At 44.7% G+C, this 27,465-nt stretch overlaps 1 long non-coding RNA gene across 1 annotated transcript; it reads left to right on the forward strand.

Annotated features, from left to right (window-relative positions):
• The first annotated feature begins 1,827 nt into the window (after positions 1-1,827).
• Positions 1,828-27,199, forward strand: LOC309523339. Its single transcript, XR_014215309.1, has 3 exons — positions 1,828-1,972; positions 2,810-2,890; positions 27,095-27,199. It is a non-coding gene; the product is annotated as an uncharacterized lncRNA (long non-coding RNA).
• The last annotated feature ends 266 nt before the right edge of the window (positions 27,200-27,465 follow it).

Consider the following 27,465-nt stretch of genomic DNA (forward strand, 5'->3'; position numbering starts at 1 on the left):
TTTCTTAAAGCTTTTTGTAAAGGCAATACTAGAGTTTTCACAGCCGAGTCCTCAACTCCTTATTACTACTGCTTGGCTTTCTTTAAATAGGGTGGCGTCTAAAACTTGCCATTTAGGTTTTCAAACCTTTTTTTGTAAACTCAGGGGAGCATTTCAGCCCTGTTCTTGAGTTTGTTTAAAATCATTTAAGGTTTATGATTTCTCTATTTCCTTCTGAGGAAACTGAATAGTTCAGTGAAACGAGGTTTGTAGCCGGCATCCTGTTGAGGCTTTGTTCACTTCTAGGTTTTTCTAATTTTTTCCTTAAACTTTTTGATTTTTGTTATGTAGTTAAATTTTATAAGATAATATTTCTAGTCGATTACTTCTCGTTTCAGGGATTTTCACGGTATTTCATTTGTTTTGTGTAAGTTCTCGGTTCTGTGACTGTCTTTTTTCTACTGCCATCTGGTATGCCGGCTGAAAGCCTACCTGTTTGCAGATTGTTTCACTAGAGCATAGCTGTCAACTTTTCCCTTTGCTTGTGAGGAATCCTATTCGGAATAAGGGAATTTCCCTTTAAAAAAGGGAAATGTTGACAGCTATGCACTAGAGTGGTGCATGCCCTGGTTATCTCCCGCATGGACTACTGCAATGCTCTCTACGTGGGACTACCTTTGACGATGACTCGGAAACTATAACTAATCCAGAATGTGGCTGCTAGACAGGTGACTGGGAGCAGCCATCGGGACCATATAACACCAGTCTTAAAGAATCTACATTGGCTCCCAGTACATTTCAAAGCACAATTTAAATTGTTGATGATGACCTTTAAAGCCCTAACAGCTTTGGCCCTGTATACCTGAAGGAGTGTCTGCACTACCATCTTTCAGTCCAGACACTGAGATCAAGCACTGAGGGCCTTTTGGTGGTTCCCTCACTGTGAGAAGTGAAGTTACAGGGAACCAGGCAGAGAGCCTTCTCAACAGTGGTGCCCACCTTGTGGAATGCCCTCCTGTCAGATGTCGAGGAAATAAACAACTATCAGACTTTTAGAAGACATCTAAAGGCAGTCCTGCTTAGGGAAGTTTTTACTATTCTGTTGGGAGGCTCCTAGAGTGGCTGGGGCAACCCAGTCAGACGAGCGGCATCCAAATAAAAAATAGATTATTATTACGTCAAACGTAGTTTATTTATTACTCTGTCAAGGAGGGCTGATTCCCAAACTGTTTTGTACCAATTGTCTACTATGCTAGAAAGCTCTTTCCAGTGTCTGGTTATGTTGCAACTCACTGCTTGTAATGAATGGCTTATTCATTCAAGACTGTTATCTTGAAATTGTTGTTGTTTAGTCGTTTAGTCGTGTCCGACTCTTCGTGACCCCATGGACCAGAGCACGCCAGGCACCTCTGTCCTCCACTGCCTCCCGCAGTTTGATCAAACTCATGCTAGTAGCTTCAAGAACACCATCCAACCATCTCATTCTCTGTCGTCCCCTTCTCCTTGTGCCCTCCATCTTTCCCAACATCAGGGTCTTTTCCAGGGAGTCTTCTCTTCTCATGAGGTGGCCAAAGTATTGGAGCCTCAGCTTCACGATCTGTCCTTCCAGTGAGCACTCAGGGCTGATTTCCTTCAGAATGGAGAGGTTTGATCTTCTTGCAGTCCATGGGACTCTCAAGAGTCTCCTCCAGCACCATAATTCAAAAGCATCAATTCTTCGGCGATCAGCCTTCTTTATGGTCCAGCTCTCACTTCCATACATCACTATATCTTGAAATATATGTAATAAAGCTTTGACTCTCAGTTGTTTAGTTGTAACTCTTTCTGAGCTTTCTTGGTGAGCAGCTAAGATTCTCTTCTTGCCACCACAATGCCACAGCAGCGCGTGCTCCCCCAGAGCAAGGAAACCCTCCTTCAGTCTTACAACAAGAGGCTGAAAGATGACATCAAGTCTATCATGGATAACTTCACAGAAATAGTCAAAACTGCAAAGGTATGAGATTATTTGTGGGTGGGTGGTGGGACCTCATGTCATGGGTATTCTTTCTTCCATCCAAACTCCAAGTTTTTGCTCACCTAATTGGAACATAAAAATATTACCTCATTGTTGCTTTAAGTCAAAGCTGGGGGGAATCTGCAGCCACATTCTCACATTCAATTTAAAGCACTATGATATGACTTTAAACAGTCATAGCTTCCCCCAAAGAATTCTGGGAGCTTTAGTTTGTTAAGGGTGTCAAAAGTTGTTAGGAGATATTTAGTCCCTTCCCAGAGCTCCCTGTAAAGAGGGGTTGATTGTTGAACCACTCTGAGAATTGTTGCTCAGTGAGGTGAATAGGGGGTCTCTTAAAAGCTGTCAGTGCCCTTAAGAAACTACAGTTCCCAAAATCCTTTGGGGGAAGCCATGACTGTGTAAAGTGGTATAATACTGCTTCAAATTTATAGAATAGAAGGGAGGCCTAAATGAATAAATGTTCCTATAACAGGGATTGAATGAGAAACCTCCATTTTACTAGTTGGGGGTGTTCTATTGCTTCTTCTTTGGCGGAGTTGGGGAACCAGTGGCTCCTCCTGATGATTTTGGACTCCATCTCCCATCAGCCCCAGCCAGCATGGCCAGCAGTCAGGGATGATGGGAGTTGTAGTCCAGCATCATCTAAAGGGTCACATGTTCCCCATGCCTGCTTTTGCCTGAAGTGTTTGGAACCTCTGGCAGAGGGAATGCAATAAAATCTCATGGATGATAGTGAGAGGGCTGTTCTTCTCTGCAGAACAGTGGAAGAAAATGTTGAACCCAGTGTAAAATCTTTGTTTCTAACATTTGCTGTAGATTGAGGAAGAAACCCAAGTTTCTTGGGCAACCCAAGGCAAGCAGGACAACTACAAGATGCAAGTCAGAGCTGCAAATATTGTGAGTAAAAACCATCCAGTTGGGTGGGTTCTAGGGTATGTTCAGATACCCAAGAGGCTGCCTTCTTCCCTACAGACCCTCTCAGGTGTTGAGATCAACAGAGGGGCTTTTTTGGTTGATCTGCCACCCTCAGAAGTTCTGGGTGCTGATAGCTTAGGACAGCTCATTCCCTGGGGCAGCTCTTCGATTGTGGAATTCCCCCTCACAGAAGAGTGTCTTCTCGTTTTTGTTGAGATGTGTGTGTTTTAGGATCCACCCAATTCCTTTGAATGTGATTTGTTTTATAACTGTTCAGTATATAAAAAATGTTTTAATATCATCATCATCATCAAACCTTTTATTGGCATCACATACAAACATCCATAGCAAATCAATACAGAATTCCTGCCTTCCCAGTGACACAAAACATTTGTCAAATGAAAGAGGCAAAGCAGTCTAACATTACATCTCTAGGTCTCCAGGGAGATCAGACATCTGCACTGTGTTTCGACAACAAAAAAACAGATAAAGATATTTAGCCACTAACTTGGTGAGCTCCTGATTATTCCCCAATAATAGAAAATGTATGACCTCTAACTCTGGTTTCCATTTGGGGATACAGAGTTGATCTAGGAACTGCTGGCAGAGATCAACTTATAGTTTACATTTAAGAATCATATGTGTAAGAGTTTCCACCTGATGGTCTTCACATGGGCAAATTCTTTCTCCTTCCACCATTCCCGAGAACCTTCCCCATAGGAGGTTTGAAGGATTTGAATTAAACCTGGCCAGCGAAAATGCCCTTCTTTCTTGAGGATTAAGCAAAAATTCAAGATAATTGTGGTTAATTTCATATGCCCAAGAAAGTTGAAAGTTAAGAGGGGAACATGTTTTCTCTGCTGCTGCTGTTAGTTCCTGGCGTTCAATGTCCCACAGTCTAGTTTTTTATTATAGCCTTGGCAGATGGTGGGGACATCAATCGCAAAAATTCCACTGACAGCCCAAGTTGCTGTACCTTTATGTTAAACCGTTGTAGCCCTGAGGAAAGAAAGGGATCTAGCAAAACTTCACTAAGGAGAGGATCTTTATCTGTTGTGAGGCAGATGTTCAGCCAGCATGTAAGAAATCTCACCCAGGCTATGGTCTCTACCTTGTGTTGACCTCCCTCTAGACACAAGGCTGCATAGGGTACACAACGTGGGACAGCAAAAATCTTGAAGAGAAAAGCTGCCTGCACTCTTTCTACCAGCTGGGTAAACCCTGGCAGCCAGACTTTAATTCTGTAGAGCAATTGAACTATAACTTTGGCTTTGAAGACCTTGAGGGCAAAGGGGATAAGCAAATTACCTCTTGTTATAAAGAAACACATTATGGCCTGCATAGACATCTTACTGGCATTCACCACTGTTGCACGGTGCGAGGACCGTAGAAGCCTATGATGGAATGTGATTCCCAGATAGTTGAATTTGAATACCTGCTGGATGGGTTTTCCACCAAATACCCAGCTATAGCTTTTGTGTGAATTCCTAAAAACCATTATTTTGCTTTTATTAAAGTTCATGCACAATTTCATTCTGGACAGATAGTCAATACAGGAATTTAACAAACGTTTTACGCCAATTCTTGTCCATGAAAGCAAAATCATATAATCTGTGTATAGAAGGATGGGAATGCTTGATGCGTTGAGTTTTGGGCTGCGGACATCCACCTGTTTTAGTAAAGAAACAAGGTCATTAAGAAAAAGATTAAAAAGAGAGGGAGCGAGTACACAGCCCTGCTTTACTCCTCTGTTTATAATGACAGGATCTGTCATTACATTCCCTGGTGTTGTTCTTATGCGACAGGTGTTCTTTCTGTAAAGCTTTTTGATCAAGTAATCTAGGTTCTAGGCCCATTTTCTTCAATTTGGACCATAACAGCCCCCTGTCGACAGTGTCAAAAGCAGCCTTGATATCAAGGAAGGCCACATAAAGACATTCTTTATGAAGCCGTGTGTACTTAGTGGCTAAATGAGATAACACCAAACAGTTGCGTAAAGTAGATTTCCCTGGCCTGAACCCTGCCTGCTCTGGACCTATGATGTTATTCTCATCAAGTCAAGTAGTTAGTTTATTTAACAGATGTTTAGCATACAATTTCCCGATGTTTGACAGTAGACTTACTGGCCGATAATTGGATGGCAGCTTTTTGTCACCCTTTTTAAAGATTGGGATAATTATAGATAGCTGCCATGAGTTAGGTATGATACCAGATCTATCTATCATAGTGAATACTTCCTCTAGTATCGGAGCCCACCACTCTGGCTTGGCTTTGAACATTTCAGATGGAACAGCATCAGGGCCGGTGTGGGAGAGATAGCCACGGTAAAGGCTTGTAATATTGCAGGGTGCCCCCTGACCTCGGCTGACCAGCACTCTGAGCTTTACAATGTATTGGAATGCATTGACCTTATAAGGAGTTATGTTCCCCCCCTGTGGGCAGTGTAACCCTATATCGTTTGTGGGTGGGTTAAAGCCAGGACCGGATGTAGGTAACGTGAGACATTGGAATGCAGCCATGCGGCTGGAGAGGACAAAGGAGAATAAAGGACTGGAGGGAGAGAAGAAGCATGAAGGAGCTGCTCCTCCATCCATGAAAATACAACTGTCTCACTGTGTCTTTATTTTATGCTAAAAAGCACCATTTTGTAACGGCTGGCTCCGACAGGCCGGCAGCCTTTCCTGCTTTCATCTGGTCAATTAAAGTTATCATAGAATCATAGAATCATAGAGTTGGAAGAGACCACAAGGGCCATCAAGTCCAACCCCCTGCCAAGCAGGAAACACCATCAGAGCACTCCTGACATATGGTTGTCAAGCCTCTGCTTAAAGACCTCCAAAGAAGGAGACTCCACCACACTCCTGGGCAGCAAATTCCACTGTCAAACAGCTCTTACTGTCAGGAAGTTCTTCCTAATGTTTAGGTGGAATCTTCTTTCTTGTAGTTTGGATCCATTGCTCCGTGTCCGCTTCTCTGGAGCAGCAGAAAACAACCTTTCTCCCTCCTCTATGTGACATCCTTTTATATATTTGAACATGGCTATCATATCACCCCTTAACCTCCTCTTCTCCAGGCTAAACATGCCCAGCTCCCTTAGTCATTCCTCATAAGGCATCGTTTCCAGGCCTTTGACCATCTTGGTTGCCCTTCTCTGGACACGTTCCAGTTTGTCAGTGTCCTTCTTGAATTGTGGTGCCCAGAACTGGACACAGTACTCCAGGTGAGGTCTGACCAGAGCAGAATACAGTGGCACTATTACTTCCCTTGATCTAGATGCTATACTCCTATTGATGCAGCCCAGAATTGCATTGGCTTTTTTAGCTGCCGCGTCACACTGTTGGCTCATGTCAAGTTTGTGGTCAACCAAGACTCCTAGATCCTTTTCACATGTACTGCTCTCAAGCCAGGTGTCCCCCATCTTGTATTTGTGCCTCTCAATTTTTTTTGCCCAAGTGCAATACTTTACATTTCTCCCTGTTAAAATTCATCTTGTTTGTTTTGGCCCAGTTCTCTAATCTGTCAAGGTCGTTTTGAAGTGTGATCCTGTCCTCTGGGGTGTTAGCCACCCCTCCCAGTTTGGTGTCATCTGCAAATTTGATCAGGATGCCCTTGAGTCCATCATCCAAGTCGTTGATAAAGATGTTGAATAAGACCGGGCCCAAGACAGAACCCTGTGGCACCCCACTAGTCACTCTTCTCCAGGATGAAGAGGAACCATTGATGAGCACCCTTTGGGTTCGGTCAGTCAGCCAGTTACAAATCCACTGAGTGGTAGCATAGTCAAGACCACATTTTACCAGCTTCTTTACAAGAATATCATGGGGCACCTTGTCAAATGCCTTGCTGAAATCAAGGTAGGCTACATCCACTGCGTTCCCTTCATCTACCAGGCTTGTAATTCTGTCAAAAAACGAGATCAGGTTAGTCTGACATGACTTATTTTTCAGAAATCCATGCTGACTATTGGTGATCACAGCATTCCTTTCTAGGTGCTCACAGACTGTTTGCTTAATGATCTGCTCCAGAATCTTCCCTGGTATTGATGTCAGACTGACTGGGCGGTAATTATTTGGGTCCTCTCTTTTCCCCTTTTTGAAAATAGGGACAACATTTGCCCTCCTCCAGTCTGCCGGGACTTCGCCTGTTCTCCAGGAATTCTCAAAGATGACTGCCAGTGGTTCTGAGATCACATCTGCCAGTTCTTTTAATACTCTTGGATGCAGTTCATCTGGCCCTGGAGACTTGAATACATCTAAACTAGCCAAGTATTCTTGTACTATCTCCTTAGTTATTCTGGGCTGTGTTTCCTTTGCTGAATCATTTGCTCCAAATTCTTCAGGTCGGGCACTGTTTTCTTTATCGGAGAAGACTGAGGCAAAGAAGGCATTGAGGAGTTCAGCCCTTTCTGTGTCCCCTGTTTGCATTTCACCATCTTCTACTCTGAGTGACCCCACTGTTTCTTTGTTCTTCCTTTTGCTACGAACATACCCATAAAAGCCTTTTTTGTTGCTTTTAACCACTCTAGCAAGCCTGAGTTCATTCTGTGCTTTAGCTTTTCTGACTTTGTGTCTACACGTGCTGGCTATTTGTTTGAATTCCTCTTTGGTGGTTTCCCCCTTTTTCCATTTTTAATCTTAATCATCCTTTTTTAATCTTAACTCAGTTAAAAGTTCTTTAGATAGCCACCCTGGCTTCTTTAAGCACCTTCCATGTTTCTGTCTCATTGGTATTGCCTGACGTTGTGCTTTTACTATTTCCCTCTTAACAAACTCCCAGCCATCATGAACTCCCTTTCCTTTTAGTATTACTGTCCATGGGATCTCACCCAGCACTTCCCTAAGTTTTATGAAGTCGGCTTTCTTAAAGTCAAGAAATTGAGTCCTAGTATGCTTGGCTGCTCCTTTCCGCTGTATAGTAAACTTCAGAAGAGCATGATCACTCACGCCTAATGATCCTTCCACTTCTACCCCACTAACCAGGTCATCAACATTGGTTAGGACCAGATCTAAAATGGCTGTTCCTCTTGTTGCTTCTCCCACTTTCTGGACAATGAAGTTGTCTGCAAGGCCAGTGAGGAATCTGTTTGACCTTATGCTCTTGGCTGAGTTTGACATCCAACAAATATCCGGGTAATTGAAGTCCCCCATTACTACTATCTCCCTTCCTTTTGCATGCTTGGCCATCTGTTCCAGGAAGGCATCATCTATGTCCTCCGTTTGGCTTGGGGATCTATAGTAAACTCCCACAATGAGGTCTCTGTTATTCTTCTCTCCCTTAATTTTGACCCAAATGCTCTCACTTTGGCTTTGAGGTTCTAAATCTTGGATCTCTTCACAGGTATACATATCCCTGACGTATAACGCCACTCCTCCTCCTTTCTTGTCTGGTCTGTTTCTCTGAAATAGATTGTATCCCCCCCATTATTACATTCCAATCATGGGACTTATCCCACCAGGTTTCAGTGATGCCTATTATGTCATATTTAGTTTGCTGTACCAAGAGCTCAAGCTCATCTTGTTTATTTCCCATGCTTTGTGCATTAGTGTACAGACATTGAAGTCCATTAATTATCCCCCTGTGTCTCTTATTTAAGAATTTTTTCCTCCCACCACTAGGTCTGCTCCATTTGGTCTATGACATTTGGATGATCATCTTCATCAATTGATAGACTCCTACCTTCAGGAGCACTGTCTCCCTCCCCCACATTGGTGTTGGATAAAAGCAGCAATGCAAAAGCCAGCTCCAGATGGCTGGAATGCAAAACAGGATGTTGTTGTCTCGAACTGTACTGTTGGGAAAAAGGGGGAGTCTATTCTCTGTACTGAGCACCGTATGTTAGCTCAGAGTGTCATCTGACCTGTGCTGGAAGTACAGGGGTGGAGTTGTGACTCTTCTGATGGAGTCTGAAGGGTGCAGTCACGTTTCTATGTACTGCTGAATGACAGGAATAAAAAGACATGTAAATAGGACTCCTGTCTGTATCATTTCCCCTCCCTGCGGGGGAATGCAAGGAGAGAGAAGCAGAGGGTGTGTTCTCCTCACGTCTAATGAGGAGAATCGCCGGTTTACGACCCAGCCTGCCGGGAGTAGCAGACGGAAGGTAAACAAGTATCTCACTCAGTTTGCCCGGGGGAGGCCAGTTTACCTCTGACTGTGAGCTGAGATACTGACATATGGCAGCATTTGGTGGTTGCGATTCATCGAACATCTGCATGAGAGGCTGGTGGATTGTCCTCCTCTGCTCCAAGGGAGAAGATAAGCGTCTGAGAGCAGCCAGAAGCTGAACAGACGGCTGGACCCAGAGGAAAGTGTTTTCCAAGCAACGGAGCTCAAGGTATGCTGCAATTCGGGCTAAAAGGGTGAACACAGATTGATTAATTCTCTGGTTCACGGGAGCTGCGTTTGAAAAAAAACAACAGCTCCGGAAGGAGAGGCCTGCAGCTCAGAGGCTCAGCCTGCATTCCACGAATTCTTGTGGTTAAGATAAGATTTCCTGTATGCACAGTTGCTAAGCGACGCCCGTCAGAGACGTGGAAATTTACTGATTACGCAGATGGCTCTGAAAGAGGGCCTGGGAAGCGAAAGTTTTGTTTTGACTATGTTTTCGATGCTGTGCAAGGTCTGAGAAACAGCTTGCAGTTTGCCTGGAAAGGCAGTAAACAAATCCAGCAAAGGCTATTGGAGTTTTAGCAAGGCTGGAAAGTGAGAGAGAGGCTTGGCTTCAAGATGGATGCCAAGAAGGGGGAAGCTCTGCCTCACCCACCTCCCTTGAATAATGACAATTATTCATCTTGGTCTGTAAAGATGAAGGCCCTGCTGCGGAATCAGAGGCTTTTTGAGGTGATTGAAAACCCCATCCCTGCAGCACCAACCAGAGGTTGGGAATCACAGAACGTGAGGGCCAGGACTGCTATAATTCTGTGTGTCTCAGATTCCCAATTGGTGCATATTCAGAATTTAGAACATGCGAAAGAGGTTTGGGACACGCTACGTACAACACATCAGAGAGATGCTGGTTCTTCAGCGTTGCTGTATTTTGAGAAATTGACCAATCTGAGACTAGCGCCTGATGGAGATGTTCAAGCGCACCTGACAGAGATGAAGTTTCTGCGCCAACAGATGGTGGAACGCAATTTCAATCTACAGGAGGAAGTGTTTTGCTTCATGATGATAAACAGCCTGAATCGGACTTACAAGGTTGTTGCCAGTCAGCTTGGTTCCCTTCCTGCGGCAGACCTGACTGCGGAGAGAGTGTGTGCGGTGGTCCTTAATAAACACGACAGACTTGCTGCACTGGAAGTGAAGGACAGGGGGAGGGAAGAACAGAGTTCAAATCTCCCCACTGCTGGTGCTACTGCAGAGCATGCTATAGCATTGAGTGCTATCCGATGCTACAATTGTGGACAGACTGGGCATCTACAGTGAAACTGTAGAAAGCCATGCCAGTCAAAAGGAGCAAAGAGCAGCTCTGCGAAGCCTGAGGCGTCAGGCAAAAGCCGTACCAAGTACCAGGTGAAACCTGCAAAGGCTATGATGGCAAAAGGAACCACGCCAGATGTTGGGAACGCCTTCATAATCGACACTGGTTGCACAAAACATATGTGCCCGCACAGGGAACTGTTTTCGACGTTTAAGAAGCAAAGCTTCGCTGTGAAACAGGCCAACGGTCAGGAGCTGAAAGCGACCGGAATTGGGACTGTGTATCTTGAGAGTCTGAACTTGACTATAAGCAATGTTTACCTGGTTCCAGAACTGAGATTTAATCTGCTGAGTGTGTCGCAGATTGCAAAGAAAGGACTGAAACTGACCTATGATGCTAAAAGCTGCAAGATCTACAAAGATGGAGAACTGTATCTTACTGCCAGAGAGAAAGATGGACTGTATTTGTTGACTTTTGATCAAAGTGATTACATGAAATGTAATTCTTCTGATTCTAACGAAATCTCTCTTGCAGGTGTGACCAAGGACACCAGGAAGGTGACCAAGAAGGTCGACAGAGCATTTCAGCGGGTGTATGCTGATGTGATTGGTCCTCTAGAACCATCTAGGGGCGGTGCACGATATTACCTTGTGTGTGTGGATTGTTTCACTAATTATTCTTGGGTTTTTGTGATGGAAAAACCACAAGAGACCTTAGAAAGGTTTCAGGAGTTTTGTGACAAGGTTAAAAATATGCATGATGCTAACATTGATTGTCTCTTCACAGATGAGAAGCAAATTTTTCTGTTACAGAAGTTTCAGATGTTCCTGGATGGAAAAGGGATAGACCACAAAGTTGCTGTTTCAGCCGAAGCATGGAACAGAGGGGTCTGTGTCAGGGTGAACAAAGAATTGCAAAAGGGGATGCATGCACAATTGCTGAGTTCACATTTGCCACATGAATATTGGGCCGAGTCGCTAGCGTCCTATGTTCACGTGTGGGTGAGAAAAGTCTCAACAGAGTTGGGATGTTCTCCTTTTGAGAAGCTGTTCCATAGAAAACCTTCTGTTGCCTATTTTAAGGTTTTCGGGTCTCATGTGAGAACAGAAGCTCCAGATGGAGTAAAGAATGCCAGAGGCATTTTTGTGGGATATGAAAAGGGTCTCTACAGAGTAATTTTGTCTGAATCTGGTCAGGTGATTCTCACAAAGTTTCTAGAGAGTGCTCCGGAACAAGAGCGGGTAGTAGTACAAACATTTCCCACAGATGACAATTCAGATTATGATGATGTCACAGATTACAGTGGTACTGATAATGACAGTGATAGTTCAGAGAGTTCAGTTGTAACAGTCATCGAGAGGAAATCTCACACAATGGATAGACCTTCACAAATGAAGGAAGAACCACTGTTTGCCATTGCTACTGGTTCTCAACAAAGTTCAGAGGTTGAACCAGTGAGCAGAGAGGATCAGAACCTCATACACAGGTCTGAGAGAGTCACAAAGGGTGTACCACCAAAGAGGTACTCAAAAGAGTTTGCTAACTTAGCTGTTGCATGTGTTGCTATTGTTAACAACTCAAAGCAGGTTGAAGCAGTGTCTAAGTCAGAGACAAAGACACAACAGAGAGTAGCTAGCCAAGGTAATGCAGAAGCACTCATTCCTTGGAAGCCAGACAACCAGAGAGGTACACTGGTGAAACCAGTGGTAGGGAGTTCCAAGGGTGGAACTGAAACAACAGGGGACTGTTATATGTATAACAACTGTTTGTTTTCTTCTCTGGATCATGTTTTGCCTACTGATGCTTTTGGGGGAGATTGTTGGATAAAAGCAGCAATGCAAAAGCCAGCTCCAGATGGCTGGAATGCAAAACAGGATGTTGTTGTCTCGAACTGTACTGTTGGGAAAAAGGGGAAGTCTATTCCCTGTACTGAGCACCGGATGTTAGCTCAGAGTGTCATCTGACCTGTGCTGGAAGTACAGGGGTGGAGTTGTGACTCTTCTGATGGAGTCTGAAGGGTGCAGTCACGTTTCTATGTACTGCTGAATGACAGGAATAAAAAGACATGTAAATAGGACTCCTGTCTGTATCATTTCCCCTCCCTGGGGGGGAATGCAAGGAGAGAGAAGCAGAGGGTGTGTTCTCCTCACGTCTAATGAGGAGAATCGCCGGTTTACGACCTAGCCTGCCGGGAGTAGCAGACGGAAGGTAAACAAGTATCTCACTCAGTTTGCCCGGGGGAGGCCAGTTTACCTCTGACTGTGAGCTGAGATACTGACAATTAGTCAGTTAAAAGCCCTCCTGATGAGGTTTCTGAGATTTTTGGCAAAAAAATTTCTCCCAACCGTTGTGAGGTGCAGCCCATCGCTTGCCAGAAGTCCATCTTCAAGAAACTGCAGTCCGTGATCTAAGAATCCAAACCGTTCCTGTTTACACCATTTGCGAAGCCAGCTGTTCACTTCCACTATTTTTCCCTCTCTCCCTGGGCCACGTTGTTCAACTGGGAGGACAGATGAGATGACAATTTGTGCATTTAGTTGCTTCAATTTCCTGCCGAGAGCCTCGTAGTCTCTTCTGATCTTCTCGAGGCTATTGCTTGCAGTGTCATTGGTTCCCACATGAACCAAGAGGAAGGGGTATTTGTCAGTGGGTTTTATGATTCCTTGCAGTCGTTCAGTTACATCTTGGATCTTAGCCCCGGGGAGACAGCACACTTCCCAAGACATCTTGTCAGGCCCACAGATCACTGCTTCTGTTCCCCTCAGTAGGGAATCCCCTATCACAACGACACGCCTCCTCTTAGGTTTGGTCGGGGTTCTTCCGTGAGCTGTCCGTTCCAAGGTCGCCTGCACATTCCCTGAGGACTGACTTTGCTGCTCGTCTTCATATACCTGATCGACTGTAATGAGGGAGAGATCCTCAAATGGAGTCTGCTCTTCGTCTTCCATGCTAGGGGAGAGGACCTCAAAGCGATTGTGTATTTCTAAACAATCAGAATGAACCCTGGGCCAAAGTTATAACTTCGGTGATGGAGACAGGGGGCCACTCATCTGCGAAAGTAAAAGTGGTATGGTCTTGACTATCAGGTGGAATATAGTCATTGAAGAAAACCGCCTTAAAATGCTCTACCCATGACAAAGATGGAATCAATGTCAGTGAATCATCCTGTGTCTGTGGGGAGTCTGCTACAGCCTTCCAAAATTTCTTATGATCTTTCGTTAGGATGGCTGAGAGTAGCGTATCCCAACATGCCTGATTATATCTTATCTGGCTGAGCTGGATAATTTCCCTAAGTTGTTGAGATCTGGAGAAGTAAATGTCAGGCAACTGAGAGCTGCCCGTCTCTCTGAACTCTCTATGGAGTCTCCTAACCTCAGTTTTAATTGCTATGGTTTCTTTGTCAGTCCAATCGCCAATCCCCCTCTTCTTAGGTGACCTGTGCGAGTATAAATGGGACAGTTCAATTGTTAAAAGTGTCAATATATTCCTCAAACCGAGAGATTCCAACAACAGGGGAAAGTTCACCTTTCTCTACCGAAAACAAATGAATCACACAGTCAGAATTCACAAAGCTTTGGAAAAGAGATAGTGTATGCTCGTTAACTCGTATCCTTACGTGCTGGAGACTCGGTTCCTGGGGGATGGATTAATTAACTGTTCTGACTTCCTCGATGGAAAGACAAGTTTGCAATGTAGAGGGAGATGGTCACTGAGCATAGGATCACCTATGTAGAACTCAGCCACGTAGGGCATCAAATTAGTGGGTATCAGAATATAGTCCACCACACTATTTCCCTGCGGGGAGATATAGGTAAAATTCCCAGAGCCTTCCCAATCAGTTAGCCCATGAGCCATGTCAGGGTCCTGGTGGTGGTCAGCTTGGTGAGTCGCAGACTAGCCAGATTAATTACTGGATCCCAGGATCTACATTCCCAGAAAAAGAAGTCTGGAAGAACAGTGGTATCCAAGATCTCCCATGCTTTTGTATACACTTCCCACCCTTGGCCTAGGCAGGCATTAAAGTCTCCAGTCAAGATAATATGTAGGTCAGGGCAAATGAAGTCCAGATTCTCGAGCACATGTGCAATAAATTTCAATTGTAGGTTCTTGGCTGTGACAGTAGGAGTGGGAGGGATATACACATTGATCAGTAATTGACCGATTGTTGCAGGAATCTAAATTGACAAGGAAAATTGCCGACGAAGCTAAAGAAAAGGTGCTGGCGGTAGAAGGAAAATTACAGCCAATTAATAAACAATTAGAAGACCATAAGGCACAACTGTCCTTAATTGAATTGAAAGATAAACAGGCTAATTTAAGGATCAGGGCTGTACCGGAATTGGAAGAAGGCAAACTGAGTGACTTTCTTACACATGAATTTGAAGAATTCTGGGGCCTGGACCCAGAGAAAGATTTCAAGATAGTGACAGCCTTCAGACTTGGCAAAGGGAACAAAGGGGGAAGGAAGAACAAGGTAAGAGACTGTTTGATTACACTCAGATCTAAAGAAGAGAGAGACAAAATACTGGGCCTACATTATCAGAAATCATTGGAAATAGAGGATTCAAGGATAGAAATTTTTAAAGACAACCCAAAATATCTATTGGACCTCAGAGCCAACTACGGAGACCTGGTGAACTTGTTAAGAAGAAACAGTGTCATCTTCAGGTGGGAACTTCCCCAGGGGCTGTCTTTCACTTACAGAGGGGAAAAGGTGAAGATAAGATCAAAGGAGGATAAAGTGAGATTCCTGAAGGATCACGAGGAAGATCTACAAAAAGAGGCAGAGAGAAGAGAACCAAAATTAAGACCAGGAGTTTTAGACCTAGCAAAGCTACCATTGGAACTGGACAAAACAGAAGTGATACCACCCACAGACCAAGAACAAGCACTGGGAGCAGTTGGAGGGGAAGCAGAATAACCACACAATGTCTCTGCAGGTATTAAATTGGAACATTCGAGGTTTGAATTCCCCTGATAAGAGGAAAAGAATCTTTCATCTATTGAAAAAGGAAAAATTGGACTTGATATGTTTGCAAGAAACTCATGTGATTAGAACACACAGGAAAGTATTAATTAACAAAAGATTAGGACAAGAATTTATTTCATCAGACAAAGTTAAAAAGAGAGGAGTGGTGATTTATGCAAAAGAGAGCTTATCACCTAAATTTGTCTTTAAAGATGACCAAGGAAGATTTGTGGCTATTGAAATACAATTTCAAGGTGAGAAATTCTTGATAGTAGGGATATATGCACCAAATGAGGGGAAATCAGAATTTTATAAGAAACTGCATGAGACATTGCTGGATTTTATGGATTTTAACATCATTATGTTGGGAGATATGAATGGAGTGGTATCGACAAATATGGACAAGTCAGAAAGACAAGTGGTGACAAAAGACGGAAGACTACCGAAAACTTTTTTTGAAATGACAGACAATATGGACTTAATTGATATCTGGAGAACTAAGAACCCCCTAGGTAGAGAGGGGACATTCTTTTCTGAAGCCCAAAAGACTTGGACAAGGACTGACCAAATCTGGATAACCAGAGCAGTGTTTCCCAACCTTTTTTTGGCAAAGGCACACTTGTTTCATGAAAAAAATCTCGAGGCACACCACCATTACAGCCCCGTGACGTCAGCGCGCAGCGTCACGCTGGGAGGGACATGAATTGCTAGCAAATTACATAATCACCTCCTTGAGGGCTGGCTCATCTTCTCCGAAGGCAGAACCCCATTAATTAACAGCACAGACTCACACCATAGCCAAGACGAGGGGGGGAAACCTCAGTCATGCACAGTCATGCACATGTGGGGGCTAAATGAGGACGAAGACCGGGCAGAGAGCAGGGTTCAAATCACCCCACCTGGCCAGGACAATCCCTGGGTGCTCCCTTGGGCCACTCGCCTGACCCACCTCGCAGGGCTGTTGTTGCGAGGATAACACGGGGAGAACCACGCGCGCCCCCGGGAGCTCCTTGGAGGAGAAAGCGGGCGATGAATGCAATGCACGAAATATATGAGAGGCGACCAGGTTTTGCAGGTGAGGGGCCCCCGCCAGCCTCCGCTTCCAACACCCGGTGCAACGACGCCGAAGTTTCCCCCTGGGCTTGGCTCGGGGAGCAGCGCTGCTCCCCCCCGGCTCCCCTTCGCCCTCCCGGCTCTCTCTGCTGCCCACTGGGGACCCCCCTCACCTGCCAAGTCCGGAGCGCCGGTGGAAGTTGCATGCATGCATGCAGGGCGCCGCGTTGCCATTGCATTGCACTGCACTCCATGCAACGCCTGCATGCATGCATTGCCTTGCACGCCCGCCAAGGGGTCTCCCCGCGGTCCGATGTGTCCCCTCCGGCGCGGATGCAGCATTGCAAAAATAAAAAAACCCCGACGCAGCCCTACCTGGGGGGCAGCCTCCGCCTCCACCGCTCCGCCTCTGCGGGGATCCCCGGGCTCCATCCTGCCGCCCGATCTCCGCGGGGGCGCAGGCAGGCTCCGTGGGGTCTGCGCGGAAGAGCCCCTGCCCGCCCGCCCGGCCACCGCCGCTGCGCTCATTCCATGGCCGGGAGAAGAGCGCTTCAAACAAAACGCCCGGCCCGCCAGGCCACGCTGGGAAACATAGTTTGCGCACCCCGCGCGGGCGCGGAGCCCAAGGGCGAGGGGACTACGGATTCCGGCAGCCCCCGCGCCGGGGACGGAGGGGGAGAGGCTAGGTGCAGGGATGGAGGGACGGGTGGGCGAGCGAGTGAGTGAGTGGCAGCCGCCAAGCCTTGGCCGAGAGCCAGGAAGGGCCTCCCCGGAGGAGGAGGAGGAGGAGGAGGAGGGAGGCGCAGAGCGGGAGGGAGGGAGGGAACCCCAGGGGTCATCTAGTGACAGCGCCCCAATCGAAAATTTGACTTTTAAAAAAAAATCTTTCAAAGTTTTTTAATTTTTCCCGCGGCACACCAGGCAACATCTCGCGGCACACTAGTGTGCCACGGAACAGTGGTTGGGAAACACTGAACCAGAGGAATGGCTCCTAAGATCCGAAAAGTGGAAATATGCCCAAAAACTTGCTCCGACCATAACCCTGTGAAAATGGAAATGAAACCAACAGTGACTGGTTCCTTCAGATGGAGGATGAACGACGCCTTGTTTAGAGATCCAGAAATCACCAAGAAGGCCCAAAAAATTATAAAAGACTATTTTGAGATAAATTTGAAGACCACAGTGGAAAAAAGAACAATCTGGGACGCAAGCAAAGCCGTAATGAGAGAGTTTTTGATTCAGCAAAATGCAATAAAAAGGAGAACCCAAAATGAGAAAAAAGAGAAGATTTTGGAGAAAATAAGAGAAGGAGAGAAAAAACTTAGAGCTAAACCAAAATCACAAGAGATTTTGAGAGAAATTAAGTTATATCAAGTACAATATATGAAAATGATAAATCAGGACATTGAATGGAAAGTTAAACAGATGAGACAAAAGACCTTTGAATCAGCTAATAAATGTGGAAAGCTGTTAGCATGGCAGTTGAAGAAGAGACAAAAACTAAACACGGTTACTAATCTTGAAGTGGAGGGAAAGAATATCCAGAATCCACAGGAGATTAGAAGCTGCTTCCAGAGATACTTTAAGCAACTTTATACACAAGGGCCACAGACTGAGTCAAAAATTGATCAATTTTTGAGAATTAATGGATTACAAAAAATTTCTCAAGAAAACAAAGTATTACTGAATTACAAAATAACTGAACAAGAGGTGGAAGGCGCGATTCAGAATATGCAACTGGGCAAATCTCCAGGGCCTGACGGATTAACCTCCAAGTATTACAGAACTTTGAAGGACTATTTAATTCAACCATTAAAGGAGGTTTGCAATGAAATTATGGAGGGGGGAAAGGCGCCGGAGACGTGGAAAGAAGCTTATATCACACTTATACCGAAAACTGAGATGGAAAAGACACAACTTAAGAACTATCGCCCCATATCCCTACTTAATGTGGATTACAAAATCTTTGCAGATATTTTGGCTAGAAGATTGAAAAAAGTTTTGGCAGAGGTGATGCATAAAGATCAGGCCGGCTTTCTCCCTGGAAGACACCTATCGGACAATACAAGGAATATAATTAACATTTGAGAAAAGCTGCAGGTGAACATTAATACAAAAGCAGTCTTGATTTTCGTAGATGCGGAGAAAGCCTTTGATAACATTTCCTGGAGTTTTATGAAGAAAAATCTTCAGGGGATGGGGGTTGGTCAAAACTTTGAAAATGGTATAGGTGCGATATATTCTGAACAAAAAGCTAAATTGATAGTAAACAATATGGTTACAGAAGAGTTTAAAATAGAGAAAGGGACACGACAAGGTTGCCCAATTTCCCCATTGCTTTTTATTTCGGTCCTGGAGGTTTTGCTAAATATGATTAGAGGGGACCATTTGATTCAAGGTATTCAGGTCGGAGTTAAACAATACAAACTTAAAGCTTTTGCAGATGATCTCGTTATGACATTACAGGAGCCGATATCTAGCACCAAGAGGGCCCTAGAAGTAATCCAGGATTTTGGTCAAGTGGCAGGTTTTAAATTGAACAAATTGAAAACTAAGGTTTTGGAGAAAAATTTGACGCAGATAGAGAAAGAGAGGTTTCAGAAAGAGACAGACTTAACATTAGTAAAGAAGGTAAAATACCTGGGGGTGAATATGACATCCAAGAATGTGAACCTATTTAAAGACAACTATGAGAAATGTTGGTCAGAGGTGAAAAAAGATCTAGAAATTTGGACGAATCTGAAGCTTTCCTTGCTGGGTCGAATTGCTGTTATTAAGATGAATGTTTTGCCGAGAATGTTATTCTTATTTCAATCATTGCAAATTATTGACAAGATGGACTGTTTCAAGAAGTGACAAAGAGATATATCTAGATTTAAAATTTAAGATCCTTACTGATGCTAAAGACAGAGGGGGGTTTGCCCTGCCAGACTTAAAACTTTATTATGAGTCAGCAGCTTTTTGCTGGCTGAAGGAATGGCTACTTCTTGAGAATACAGATGTTTTGGATCTTGAAGGGTATGATAACATATTTGGATGGCATGCATATTTAAAAACCATATTGTCAGGAAAGCACTGTTTAATGTCTGGACAAGGTACAAAGATTTTCTGGAGAGTAAAACCCCAAGGTGGCTATCACCTATGGAAGCAAAAGCTCTGAAAAAACTCAATATGGAGGCTAAATGGCCAAAATATTGGGAAATTTTAGAACAGGAAGGTGATAAATTGAAATTGCAGAGTTATGACAAACTTAAAGAGAAGGTGCGAGACTGGTTACATTACTTTCAAATAAGAGAGGTTTATAACTTGGATAAAAAAAATGGTTTCCAGGTGGAAAAATCAAAGTTAGAAACAGAATTGTTAGAACCCAATGCTAAGATACTTTCAAGAATGTATAATAATAATAATAATAATAATAATAATAATAATAATAATAAAAAATTTTATTTATATCCCGCCCTCCCCAGCCGAAGCCGGGCTCAGGGCGGCTAACAACACTAAAATAGTGCAACATTATAAAAACATCATAAGAATTAATTAAAATCAAAATTGATGGCAACCATAAACTAAAGTATTGTAAAGATTGCCAAAGGAGGGAGTCAGGCTCTGCCCTAACCAAAGGCCTGGTGGAACAGCTCTGTCTTGCAGGCCCTGCGGAAAGATGTCAAGTCCTGCAGGGCCCTTGTCTCTTGTGACAGAGCGTTCCACCAGGTTGGAGCCGCAGCCGAAAAAGCCCTGGCTCTAGTTGAGGCCAGCCTAACCTCTCTGTGGCCTGGGACCTTCAAGATGTTTTTATTTGAGGACCATAGGTTCCTCTGTGGGGCATACCAGGAGAGGCGGTCCCGTAGATACGAGGGTCCTAGGCCATGACGGGCACGGGTCGAGAGGACAAGTGGTGGGCTTTCCAGCTCGGAGGAGTCTGTCCACATCGGCTGGGGATATCCGGGCAAAGTGGTCCAATACTGGACCCGAGGACAGTCGAGGGGCCTCCAGTTCCTTTATTGTATCCAAATTGGCAGGGAGGTCATGGCGGAGCGACAGGACCTTCTCCGCAAAAAAGCTCGCAAATGCCTAACAGCTGTGTGTCGAATTGTTATTTAAATTTGGCTGTCCTTCGAGGGACGTTAAAGACCGAATTATACTAAATAATTGTGCCGGGCGAGAGCTAGCGGATGCAATGGAGGCCGAGAAGTAGGACTTCTTAGCGGCCTTCACTGCCATCTCGTAGGTTTTCATAAAAACCCTATAAGATGTTCTTGAGGCTCCGTCACGGGCACCCCGCCATACTCGCTCTTGCCGTCTGAGGTCCCGCTTCATTTTCCGGAGCTCCTCAGTGAACCAGGGAGCCCGGTTTCTGCGGGGTCGCAGAGGGCGCTTAGGTGCGATCTCATTGATGGCTGCCAGGAGCTGGGTATTCCAGCCCTCAACAAGCTCAGTCAATGAGTCGCCAGGGGGAGAAAGGTCCCGCAAGGCTTGACAGAATCTATCAGGGTCCATCAGCCTCCGCGGGCGAGCCCAAATCGGCTCACCACCTAAGCAGGGTGGGGGTGGAACATCAATCCTGGCTTTCATAGCATAGTGATCAGACCATGGGACCTTCATCGAAGGAAACATGATCACATCTATACCGACGCCAAAGATCAGATCCAGCGTGTGGCCTGCTTGATGTGTGGGGCCCGAAACAAACTGGGAGAGTCCTAGTGTTGCCATGGAAGACACCAGGTCCAGAGCCTGTGAGGAGGGAGTGGCATCGGCATGGATGTTGAAGTCCCCCAATACCAATAGGTTAGGGAACTCCAAGGCCCAGCCGGCCACCGCCTCCAGCAGGCCTGACAGGGTGGCTGCTGGTGCGCTAGGTGGCCGGTACACCAGCCAGACAGCCAAACTCACCTCGGAGCCCCACACTAGGCCAACACATTCAATGCCGGGGATCGATGGCGGTGGTAGAGCCCTGAAAGAACAATCTTCCCGGATTAATAATGCCACCCCTCCCCCCCGGCCCACAGTCCGTGACTGGTGGAGGACAGAAAAACCCGGGGGCGCCATCTCTCGTAAGGTAACAGTATCCCCTTCGCGCACCCAGGTCTCCGTCACACAAGCCAGGTCGACCCCCTGCGAGATGATGAAATCTCGCAGGGTGGCAGTTTTGTTGCCTATAGACCTGGCATTGCACAACACCAGTGACGGAGGTGAGTTATCCTTGCTCACCCTACCCTCGTCTCTCGGGATGGGGCGCAGATTGGAAGGGGTACGAGCATATCCGTATCTCGATCCCCTTCGCCTATGCCATCTGCCCCCACCGCCATACCTCCCTCGCCCCTCCACAGTAGGAATCCCAAGCCTCATACTCGCCTCCATTTACAAAATATAAAAGCAAACAAACAAACAAAAAACAATTACACCAAAACAAAACCAATCCCCACCCCACTCAACAACCATCCCACCCCAACCCAAAATAAAACAAAACAAAATAAAAATACATGGATAAAAAACCACCGTTTCTGGTGGTACAACAAAGTAAAAAGTAAAAACACTTTTAAAACACTTTAAAATATATAAAACGTTTAAACATTTGCTGCCACAGCAGCAGTGTCCTTAGAGTTGTGGCGGTGGTGAGTATGGGGGCCGCCCCCAGGCCCAAGGTGGAGAATGGGCTTGCAGGGGGAGCGGTCCTCCCCAAGACTCACTGGCAGAACAACAGCAGCGATGTCCCGAGGCCTCCTTGGAGCCTTATATGCTGAGGTGGAGTATGGGGCCCGCCCCCAGGCCCAATCTGCTGTTGAAATGGAATACTGAGAAAGAAACGGTAAAATCTGCAATGATAAAATGGGCACAAGATATAGGACATAACATTATGTTTGCTGACTGGGAGAAGTTGTGGACCACCGGGATTAAATTTACGGCATGTAATGCCCTAAGAGAGAATATTATGAAAATGATGTACAGGTGGTACATGACTCCAGTCAAGCTTGCAAAAATATATCACTTGCCCGATAACAAATGTTGGAATTGTAAAGAAATTGAAGGTACATTCACCTTTGGTGGACGTGCCCAAGGATCAAGGCTTTCTGGGAAAGGTGAATGTGCGGGATTCTGCCTATCCGACATTGACCAAAGGGTAACGGCGGGGGTAGCCGAGTTTTTGGCTGCAGTCCTCCAAGGAGCAGGATAACAAGGAAAACCACTGATTTTATATGTATATATATATATATATATATATGATTGTAGCCAACTGCTGCCTTTTTATATATATTTCAAGGCTTTTACATGTTATTTTCCTTCTTACGGTTTTTATTTGCATAATGCCTAATAAAGGTTTGATTTCCAGCTTTCTGGGAAATGATATATAATGAACTGAAAAAGGTATTTAAATATACTTTCCCGAAGAAACCAGAGGCCTTCCTCCTGGGCATAGTTGGCCAATCGGTGTTAAAGAAGGATAGAACTTTTTTTATGTATGCTACAGCAGCAGCAAGAATTCTCATTGCAAAGCATTGGAAGACACAAGACCTACCCACCTTGGAAGAATGGCAGATGCAACTAATAGACTATATGGAGATGGCGGAAATGACTGGCAGAATCTGAGACCAGGGAGAAGAGCTGGTGGAAGAAGATTGGAGGAAGTTTAAAACTTATTTGCAGAAATATTGTAAAATTTTTGAATGCTGATGACATTGAAATGAATTGAAGGGGTTCTAGCAACAAGGTAAAATGTGAGATGGGATCAATAATAGATAAATTAATAGGACATGAATTTGCTGAACCAAATTGTAAAAGGGATACAAAAATGGGAGACGCGAGGAAGTCAGGAAAATAAGTTAACTAAAGATGAGAAACTAAGAAAGAGGGAATTTTTGTTTTCTTATATGTTTTTTTCCTTTTCTATTTTTGTGTTTAATGTTTGTATTTTTGTATTCTGTAATTTTGTATCTTTTTCATTTTTTGTATTTTTCTAAACTTTTCTATTGATAAAACCTAATAAAATATTATATATATATATAAAATACACATTGATCAGTAACAGTTCCTGGCACACTAGCTCTATCTTTGTTACTAGTAATTTACAGCTAGCATTTGTCGACAGGATGTGTTTACTTTTTATATGGGGAGCCACCAGGGTTAACAATCCACCCGAAGGCCTACCTTTCTTGTGGCTTTTGGTTGCCGGAATTGAAAAGGCATTAAAACCTGCAAATTCGATGTGATGTAATGACCTGGTTTCTTGTAAACCAACTATATCATGTGCCCTTATTAACTTTGCAAAGTCAAGGAGACACAGCTTAGAAAACCACCCTGCCACATTCCACGATAACAGCTTCAAAGAGGAATGTTGCACCAGGTTCCCAGCCATGGCATAAAGTCAATCTAGGTGCATGTCGGAAGGTTGGCTATCACTTGGAGCCCCACACTGTTCCTGGTGTTTTTCCTTCACTACCTCTGGGGCGTCAGTTGTTAGTCTGTTGACCCTGGTGTCATTACTTCTTGAACTTGCAACTGTCATCTCCTTGATCGTACTTGAGTTGGCGATTTGAGGTGTGAGTTCACTAGAACTTGGAGCAATGTTAGAATTCTACTCCCCTGTAGTTTTTCCTGGAGACAGTGTTATCTGATTTGCTGAGATCATTGTGGGGGGGGGGGGCTTCGTCGAAGACAATTAGATCTATCTCTGACTTTGTCACGTTACCCTTGGGAGGAGCGTCATTTGTCGTTGGCTGAATAGATTCCAGCCGGGGTAAAGAATGGTGAAATTCAGGATCTGCCAGAGGTCTGATGGATTGTTCTATCTTTGACTTCTCTAGATTGGGCTGGCATTCTTTATGTGTTTGGCCTATTTGCTCTGAGGTTTTCCTCTCCAAGGGAGTATTACGGTTGGGTTCACCGCATGTATCCATCTTTGACGGCCCTTCCGAATGAATTGCAGACCTATGACAAAAGCCCTTTGGCAGAGAGGGTGTTGGTTTCTTGGGGTTGGTCCAGCTATACGGCAAATTTGGCAGTAGTTTTCGTTCTGTGTCTTTAAAAACGTGCCTCAAATCAATATTATAGCCCTGTAAGAGGGCCCTATATTTCAGGAGCTTTTTAGGAGTAGCCGAGTCGGAAAATGTCAGCATGAGTCTAGTGTGCTGGGGGTCTGTGCAAAGCAAGTTTATCATGATCAAATTGTCGCACTGGATGTTTAGTAAAAGCTTAAAGTTTCTCTTCACGCTGTCAATTGATTTCCAGTAAGGCAGCTTACCGCTGAAAGGATATATATCGATATCTACTTCAGTGCATTGTAGGATTAGGTCCCTACTTTCACTATTGTTATTTTTACTATTTGTAGTCACTCAGTTATCAAGTCCAGACCAGTTACATCCTTGTACATGATGGTCATGGGGGAGGGCAACGCTGTGGCCAGCCTCTTTAGAATTGAGGGAGCTATTTCTGGTCGCCAGAAGCACCAACTTAGTCAAAAGAGACGTTACCTTTTCTAATTTGCTGTTAATTTCCTCCACTGTTCTTGCAGTCAGCAGACAGTGGTCCGTGAGTATTTCTGCATAGAGCGGTGCCCCCTCTGATAGTAGTTCATGGGATAGTTCTGTTGGGATACTGCCAGGGAGACTAAGGCCATCATGACTCCATGTCGCCTCCGGACGATTCATCGATCTCCCGTAGATACAATATCAGTCAATTAGCAACACGAGCCTCAGAAATAACTTGCCACATTCCAGGGCTTGTGCACGCTCTTTCAGCAGAGTTCGCACAACGAAAGATGCACTCAGGAGAGCATTATTTACAACTTTATTCAGCGTTGGTCAGAACAAAGAAAACATGACTGCCTGCTTCGATGTCCAGGCGTGGAGAGAAAAAAAAACAACAGCTATAGACAAAACAGAAACTTCCTGTGAACAGGAAATACGCAGGCTGTGACACAACAACCTGCTCCCTTCTTAAGGTGGAACGGAAATATCCTAACAAGTTCATGGGCGCTCGTCTCAGCATTCTCCCCTAGGTGATTTCCACCCATTAAAACGTCCCCACCTACCTGGGAATGTGCTCTGTTGGATGTGGTAGGTTCTGAATTCTGTGCTCTTATGAAATCATCCAGTTTACTCTGCTTGCACTTCTGCTGTGGGCTCACTTGTGGAGATGAGACCGGTCACTTCTTTTTCCTACCTAGTCATTTTCCTGGAGATGCAGCCGCTACTACATTTTTCGCTCTATAAGATGCACAAGACCATAAGACGCACCTAGTTTTTGGAGGAGGAAAACGGGGGGGGGGGGGATTCTGAATCTCAGAAGCCAGAACAGCAAGAGGGATCGCTGCACAGTGAAAGCAGCAATCCCTCTTGCTGTTCTGGCTTCTGGGATAGCTGTGCAGCCTGCATTCACTCCATAAGACGCACACACATTTCCCCCTACTTTTTAGGAGGGGAAAAGTGAGTCTTATAGAGCAAAAAATGTGGTAATTTCTGCTGTAAATCAAAAAGCTTGGTGTCCTCCCAAAATAGAGCAATTAATCTCCACTTCTGCTGATAAGTAATTGGTAGACTGAGTCGAGCTGTAGCTAATTAAGGCTTTCTCCAAGACTTTCTCCAAGACTTTTAACTTGAGCTTTTAACTCAAGCTTTGTGAATATATTAGTTAAGGAAAAGCTGCCAAATGTTGTAGATAAAATACTGAGGCTGATAAAAGCTGAATAAAAACTGATAAAACTAATACAAACTTAACAAAAACCACACAACTGAATGTTTTAATATGCCCCGGGACCTGCTAGTGAAGGGTGGGCAATAAATTGTTGTTATACATTCAGGGTAATTTGGGGCTGTATGTCAAGATTGGATTACTGAAATGTGCTGTATATGGGCTTCCCTTGTGCTCATTCCAGAAGCTGCAGTTAGTGCAGAATGCTGCAGCATGATTGCTGACAGGAGCAAGACCTTGTCAGCATATAACACCCAAGCTAAGAAACCTGCAAGGGTTGCTCATTTGCTACTGGGCCATGTTCGTGGTGTTAGTATATATAGCCTTTAACAGCTTGGGACCAGTTTACCTGCAAGATAGTCTTACCAAATATATGCCCAGTGGACTGTTCTGATCTGTCGAACAGGCACTGTTACAAATGCCCTGTAATACTTGTTCTGCACTTGTAAGAAAGTTAATATTTTAGGGTGGCAGCACTGATGCTTTGAAACTCCCTGTCCATTGACATCAGGCAGGTGCCCTCACTGTACTCCAAGGTAACTGCCAAAAACATTTTTGTTTAGGTAAGCCTGTCCAGACATGTAGAAGGCAGACACATCTTAATTTGGTTTTCAGCTTGTCATTGACTTTAATTATTCATTGAATGTTTTAAATCAGGGGTCAGCAACCTTTTTCAGCCATGGGCTGGTCCACCGTCCCTCAGGCCATGTGGTGGGCCGGACTATATATATTTGGGGGGGGGGGGGAATGAACAAATTCCTATGCCCCACAAATAACCCAGAGATACATTTTAAATAAAAGCACACATTCTACTCATGTAAAAACATGCTGATTCCTGGACCGTCCGCGGACCGGATTTAGAAGGCGATTGGGCCGCATCCAGCCCACAGGCCTTAGGTTGCCTACCCCTGTTTTAAATAGTAGTGTAGTATTTTTCTTTTTACTTAGGATTTCATTGTTTTATTCTTTTTGTAAACCGCTTTGACACTTTTTCTTTTTATGATCTAGTGGTGTATAAATAGTATACAATAAATAATTTGAATATGGATGTCTCTGCTAGGTTCGGACTGGTGAGTCTCTTATGAAGCTTGTCTCTGACCTAAAACAGTTCCTGATCCTCAGTGACTTCCCTTCCATCAACGAAGCCATCAACCAGCAGAATCAGCAGTTGTGGATCGAGGGCCCGACCCCGCTATGTGAAATAAATACACAAGGACACGTGATATAAGGTTAATGGGCAAGAAAAGGCCACAACTTTATTGATTACAGCAGTGAAAAGGTATTGGCTTAGGCATTGGATGACTATAGGTGGTGGGTTTATTCAACAGTAGGTGGAGCCTGTTGATGCTCATCCAACTATAGGCTCACCCCCTGATGTCACTGAGGGTCGTGCCATGGCCTCCCGCCAAGCAGGCATCGGACGGAATACAC

This window comes from Podarcis vaucheri, assembly GCF_965113315.1.
Source record: "Podarcis vaucheri genome assembly, chromosome: W".
In the NCBI taxonomy this organism is placed as follows: Eukaryota; Metazoa; Chordata; class Lepidosauria; order Squamata; family Lacertidae; genus Podarcis; species Podarcis vaucheri.